Source organism: Petromyzon marinus, chromosome 78, assembly GCF_048934315.1.
Source record: "Petromyzon marinus isolate PM22_M1 ecotype Great Lakes invasive population chromosome 78, UKy_Petmar_22M1.pri1.0, whole genome shotgun sequence".
NCBI lineage: Eukaryota > Metazoa > Chordata > Hyperoartia > Petromyzontiformes > Petromyzontidae > Petromyzon > Petromyzon marinus.
This window is the reverse complement of record NC_133744.1, coordinates 2,758,299-2,765,695: the sequence shown is the minus strand read 5'-3', so window position 1 is coordinate 2,765,695 and position 7,397 is coordinate 2,758,299.

Here is a 7,397-nt window from a genome sequence, read left to right as displayed (position 1 = left end):
ATTGTTGTTATACAACAATCATAATGATCACATTCGGGTATTATTATAAAGGGTGGTCTAAAAGTCAGGAGACATAGCGTTGTTATTATTATACAGGGTGTCCTCAAAGTCAGAAAACAAAGAGTTATTATTTTACAGGGTGGTCAAAATATTAGGATACAGGGTTATTATTACTACACGGGTCTAGTAGCTCATTGGGCTTTAGCTGGTACGTAAAATAATATTCTTGGTTCTTTCAGTAAAGTCACATAGAAGGGAAACAATAAAATAATAATATAAAACAATAAAATTATCACGACGTTTCGACTGCAACAGAAGCAATCATCATCAGGTGTGAAAACCACACAAAGAAAATTTGAAATAACCGCCACTTTTCTTTTTCAAATTTTCTTTCCGTGGTTTTCACACCTGATGATGATGATTGCTTGTGTTGCAGTCGAAACGTCGTGATAATGTTATTGTTTTATATTTTTATTATTTTATTGTTTCCCTTCTCTGTGACTTTACCGAAAGAACCAAGAATATGAATCCCTGCAGTCACGAAAGCTTTAAATAAATAAATAAATATACAAATGTTGCAGTGTCGGTCTCTCTCTATGGGTTTCTCTGGGTCTCTATGCGTGTGAAGTATGTGGCTGCTGCATTACATTCCCACTTAACGATGCTGACAGGTCACTTCCTTGAGCCGTTATAACTTCTCGCCAGATCACTTCTGAAATAAAAAACCTAATAAGTCAGTGGGCTTTACCTGGTAAATAAAATAATTTTTACTACGGGTTTTCTATGGTTTCATATGAGTCGCTGGATCTCTATGGGTATCTTTGAGTCCTTGTGGGTCTCTATTGTACTCTATGAGTCTGTAGAATTTATAAAAAAAATGATATTTGCTAAAAATTCCCACAACATAAGCTGTTTCGTTAAGTTGCTATCATTTGTGGCCAGGTCTCTTCTGACACAAAGAGCTCATAACACAGTGGACCTTACACCTGGTAAAATAAAAATAAGTTTATAGTTTTAGTTGCTCCCCTGTCAAAGCAATCCGTCGATACGACAGGCTGCAGGTTTTATCTTAATGAGTGACATGATTTGTTTTGAAAGCGTAAAGCCGATTGTGTTTTTAGAAGTTAAATTATGGCAGAGCAGTTGGAATAGGGAGTGTCAAGTTCTTTGAAGTCGATATTCCGCACGTACTTGCAGTGCAAATTTGTGGGTTATACGAGTGCCACGGCGTGACAACAACATTGGCGCACGCTATGGCAACCATACACCATTCTACAGCTGCCCATACACCATTCTACAGCTGCCCATACACCATTCTACAGCTGCCCATACACCATTCCACAGCTGCCCATACACCATTCTACAGCTGCCCATACACCATTCCACAGCTGCCCATACACCATTCTACAGCTGCCCATACACCATTCTACAGCTGCCCATACACCATTCTACAGCTGCCCATACACCATTCCACAGCTGCCCATACATCATTCTACAGCTGCCCATACACCATTCTACAGCTGCCCATACACCATTCTACAGCTGCCCATACACCATTCTACAGCTGCCCATACACCATTCCACAGCTGCCCATACACCATTCTACAGCTGACCATACACCATTACACAGCTGCCCATACACCATTCCACAGCTGCCCATACACCATTCTACAGCTGCCCATACACCATTCCACAGCTGCCCATACACCATTCCACAGCTGCCCCTCTGCGTGTGAGTCAGTGCCCATGTGTAAGAGGCATCAACTTACACAAATACCCCTCCACATAACCTTAACCACATTTGGGGCAAATGCTGTCAATGAGTAGCACTCGCTCACGGTCAACACCAGTGATGATGGTCTAAACTGGTCTTGGGTCTCTCCTAGGTCGTTTCAGCCTCACATGAGTTCCTTGGTGTGAACAATAAACATCGCCACCAGGGAGACAAAGGCGGTCGGGAGTAGTGCTGTTCACCCCCCCCCCCCCCGTGTGCTGTGCCGGCCTTCACAGGCACTGCTACTCGCGAACAACACTTGCCCGAACAGTCTGTTCTATCATTTTAATGGTAGGTTTATTTGAACAGTGAGGGACAGAATAACAACAACAAAATCCAGAAAAACGCATGTCAAAAATGTTATAAATTGATTTGCATTATAATGAGGGAAATAAGTATTTCACCCCTCTGCAAAACATGACTTAGTACTTGGTGTTAAAACCCTTGTTGGCAATCACAGAGGTCAGACGTTTCTTGTAGTTGGCCACCAGGTTTACAGACATCTCAGGAGGGATTTTGTCCCACTCCTCTTTGCAGATCTTCTCCAAGTCATTAAGGTTTCGAGGCTGACGTTTGGCAACTCGAACCTTCAGCTCCCTCCACAGATTTTTTTTATGGGATTAAGGTCTGGAGACTGGCTAGGCCACTCCAGCACCTTAATGTGCTTCTTCTTGAGCCACTCCTTTGTTGCATTGGCCATATGTTTTGGGTCATTGTCATGCTGGAATACCCATCCACGACCCATTTTCAATGCCCTGGCTGAGGGAAGGAGGTTCTCACCCAAGATTTGATGGTACATGGCCCCGTCCATCGTCCCTTTGATGCGGTGAAGTTGTCCTGTCCCCTTAGCAGGAAAACACCCCAAAAGCATAATGTTTCCACCTCCATGTTTGACGGTGGGGATGGTGTTCTTGGGGTCATAAGCAGCATTCCTCCTCCTCAAAACACGGCGAGTTGAGTTGATGCCAAAGAGCTCCATTTTGGTCTCATCTGACCACAACACTTTCACCCAGTTGTCCTCTGAATCATTTAGATGTTCATTGGCAAACTTCAGACGGGCATGCATATGTGCTTTCTTGAGCAGGGGGACCTTGCGGGCGCTGCAGGATGTCAGTCCTTCACGGCGTAGTGTGTTACCAATTTTTTTCTTGGTGACTATGGTCCCAGCTGCCTTTAGATCATTGACAAGATCCTCCCGTGTAGTTCTGGGCTGATTCCTCACCGTTCTCATGATCATTGCAACTCCACGAGGTGGGATCTTGCATGGAGCCCCAGGCCGAGGGAGATTGACAGTTCTTTTGTGTTTCTTCCATTTGCGAATAATCGCACCAACTGTTGTCACCTTATCACCAAGCTGCTTGGCAATGGTCTTGTAGCCCATTTCAGCCTTGTGTAGGTCTACAATCTTGTCCCTGACATCCTTGGAGAGCTCTATGGTTTTGGCCATGGTGGAGAGTTTGGAATCTGATTGATTGATTGCTTCTGTGGACAGGTGCCTTTTATACAGGTAACAAGCTCAGATTAGGAGCACTCTCTTTAAGAGTGTGCTCCTAATCTCAGCTCGTTATCTGTTTAAAAGACACATAGGAGCCAGAAATCTTTCTGATTGAGAGGGGGTCAAATACTTATTTCCCTCATTAAAATGAAAATCAATTTATACATTTTTTGACTTGCGTTTTTTCTGGATTTTTGTTGTTGTTATTCTGTCTCTCACTGTTCAAATAAACCTACCATTAAAATTATAGACTGATAATTTCTTTGTCAGTGGGCAAACGTACAAAATTAGCAGGGGATCAAATACTTTTTTCCCTCACTATATGGACGAACCAGTTAATGTGCAACTGATCCGAGCACGCCGGTAATTATCGCCGATTGATTATCTCTGACAAATGAAGGGACAAAAGCTTCATGGAGAAATATGGGACCCTAGTAGAGACGCCTTGTGCAATTCGACAAATCGTGTAAGCTAAACATGAATTATACAGTTGGAGACTGCTTCCTTCAGCCTCATCACCACCACTTCGCTATTTCTCTTCTCCTTTTCACAGTGGCTCAAGTTAGCTGACTTAAAGCCATGCTTTTTTTGTTAATGTTTTTAGTACAATAAAATTCAAGCCCGACATAACCCACTGAAAAGTTCCGGCAACAGGTCACAAAATCCGCAGTCTTCCATTCTCGCACGACGGAATCACACGAAATTGGAAGAAAAGAAGGGGAATAGGTCGCGCGCTAACCCAGCAAAGTAGCGACCTCACGTTAGAGGGAACAATGGCATGTAAATGGGGAGGGGAAACTGGGGGGTGGGGTGGGGGTGGGGGTTGGAGAATAACAACCAGCTGGAGGGGGAAGGGGGGGAAGAGTGAAAAAATGGGAGGGAGGGGAGACCGAGAACAGCCCTAAGAAGCAAGATAACCTGCATGCGGTGAGTGGGCTTATGAGCCGGCCCCCCACCACTCCTCACTCTGCCTTCCCATTTGAACCCTGAGGGGCTCTGCTTCTCTTTTTCTCATTCCCCAACTCTCGACCTCCTCGTCCCTTTTGCTCATTTTAGACTCTGGAGGAAAGGAGACAACGTGGCTTTGAACTCCCATTCCCTCCCTTTACGCTTGTGGCTTCAGTGATCCAGGCGCGTCTGTGCTAGGAGGGTAATGTGCCACTTGCCATGATGGGGGGTTCCAAATAACCAGAATAGTCTTTCTGGCTATTCAAGGTTTAGAGTATACCAATGTATACCATGCTGGTATCTCGTCAAGGCGTCGGGTTTCAGGCCCCCAAGGGTCTCTTCTAACCTCTCCCGACGGGGAGAGGTTAATGCTGCGTGTCCTAAAAAATAGCCCCGCAATTTATTGATAAAGTTTCGCAACATTTGGGCATAGCTAAAAAGAATGGAGGTAAGTTTGCGCAGTGCCTCAGGAGGATATCTTGGACAGTCTGGGGAAACCTCCATGAATGGTGCTCTCTTTTCATGAGTCAGGTGTGCACGATGCATACCTTTATATTGAATGAGCCTGAGTGGTAGTGCTCTTGGGCCTCATCTTGGGGCTTGCCAAATCTGTATCCATACCCATGGCATGATCTCATACGGCACGGACCTGCTCTGAAGTTCGTTTTTTTTCATCCCCACCACCTGTGATAGCAACAGTCTATGAGAAAATGAGGGGCTCATTGCATGTTTGTTGAGCGACCTTCGCACCGTACGTAGCCAACCGCGCTCATCGGAGGTTGTTGCGAATGATTTGACAATGGCTTCATGACCACCACCACCACCAGGCCACTGCCACGAGCACCACCAGCACAAAATATCCCCCATGTAGCCTCCGCATACTGTTGGGGCAAGTGCTGTTCGCGACTAGCACCTATGAAGTCCGGCATGGCACACTCGGAGTGGGTAACCACCACCATGCCCACCCACGTTTGTCTCCCCCGAGATATTTACACGCTGCATTATATAATCAAATTACATAGCTCCAGTGGCTTCCGAATATCGGAAGAGCGTTCCAGATGGCCGCATAAGGGCATCTGAAAGCAATGGTTAGCCAAAAGCTGCTCCTGCGAAGACTGGAGTTCGCATGATGGTTTATGCTACTTGACGAGATCAGCAAGGTATTGTGGTTCAATTGTGGCAAGCACTTTGTATGTAATGAGTGCACTTCTGCCAGGCTAGGTGCAACGTTGAGGGGCTACACGTGACTTGTGCTCTCCACCTTAAGAAAATACCTGAAGGACTTTGGTGACAAATTAAAAAGGTCAGATTAATCGGATCCAAAAATGTACTGGGACATCCTGATGTGGAGATGCTGTGACGTTCTGTACTGTAGCACTCACACTGGTGCCATGCCATGGCTGAGTACTAATTCCCAGTTTGAATCTCCAGTTCGAACACAACAAGTGAGAATGTCCATTTGAAATCGGCAATGAGAATCGCAACTAACACACCAAAATTAATCCTGTGACCTTGGATGCCTGTCCTCTCCCATATGACAAGCCTGGACAAAGAACTCCCCACCCAAACGAGCCTGACGTACACCAAGGTACCGTACCTGAAATTAAGAGCCACTGCAATACTGCCGATCAGAATCGAAGACTGGCAGAGGAACGACCGAGATAATTCAAACATCATCCCCAATCAGCGCCTCGTCGTGTGTCCCCCCACCATTCAGACACGAGGAAGCTCACTGCAAGTGGGTAACCTGACAGAATCAGAATATTCAGACTGGAGGAAAAATCCGATAAGTTATGAAGCTCTTTTTCACAAATGTCGAGTAGTGGCACGGGGTCAGAGAGTTACAAAAACAAACATTAGCGAAAAAAGCGATAGGAGTGTAAAGTATTAGAAAAGTAAGCAATTCACTTACAAATAAATAAACGAAATCTTCGCTATTTTTATCTTGCCAGGTAAAGCCCACTGAGCTAGTAGTTATTTTGCAGACGCTACCTGACCCAAATAATTGCTCGCGGAAATGGCCACGGCAGGTGCAATGACCTTTTCCACAAATGGAAAATAAGCGATTCTGATGCCCCGCAACAAACAGTGGAAAACATTGTGTGTGGTGTGTCTCTGCGTGAGTTTGTTGTTCTTCGTGATTCAATGGATCTCTGGTGGGTCTCTGTGAGGCTATGGGTCTCTGTGTGAGTCTAATTATTTCTGAGTCAATTGGTCTTTTGTGAGCATATGGGTCTTTGTTGTGAGTCTATGCGTGAGTTTGTGAGTATCTTTTGTGAACGAATGTCCACTGTGGGCATTCTCCGATTGCATGTGTGGTATTCGTGCTTACAGTACTCTGTCGACAACAGCTGGACTAACAATTTAGACATCGATTCATAGTTGTTGCTGAAATCGCATCTCACAGCGGTGGTGAGACATTAACTATCTTGCCTGGTAAGCAGGAGGTTGTGCGTTCGATCCCGACCCTGATGTCTGTATATTTGCGGTTTGCATGTTCACCTCGTGGTCGCGTGGATTTTTCTCCGGATCCTCCGTCATTTCCATCTACATTTAAAAACATGCGTTTAGATCCGTAGTTCTTAACCTGGGGTGCACGAGATGCCCTTTCTGAGGTTGTGAGACATGCCAGATTGTTTAAGAAGGTAAATAATCGAAAACAAAAATTCAGCACGGGCACATAAGTACAACTGCTTTGTTTCATCCAGCCCATGTATGTATTAACATTATACATGTTTTATAGATTGAGAACGAAAGGGTTAAGGCTGCAGTAAAAGGTTAAGAACCACTGGCTTCGATTACTAGGCTGATGTAACTATCCACATGACCCATTAAGTTGAGCTTTTTCATTCATGGCCACGTCACTTCTGAAGAACAGATATATAGCTCAGTGGACCGTACCTGGTTTAAATCAAAAGATGAAAGAATAGTGAAGAGTATATGGCCCCATTCAGCAGCGGCTGTAAATTATTCTTATTAAATGACAACTTTTTTTACAAATACAAGCACAGCTATTTTGTTAACCAGCTGCTGTAATAGAGCCTCGCCACTCCATGCGGGCCATGGGGGATATTTTGCCATACTTCACCACGTTAGTTATGGTGATGGACTTAACCGGAGGCTCTTTTAGTTCGCTTGTCAACCCTTAACGCTGTAGCGTACTGCGGAGTTGGTGAAGTG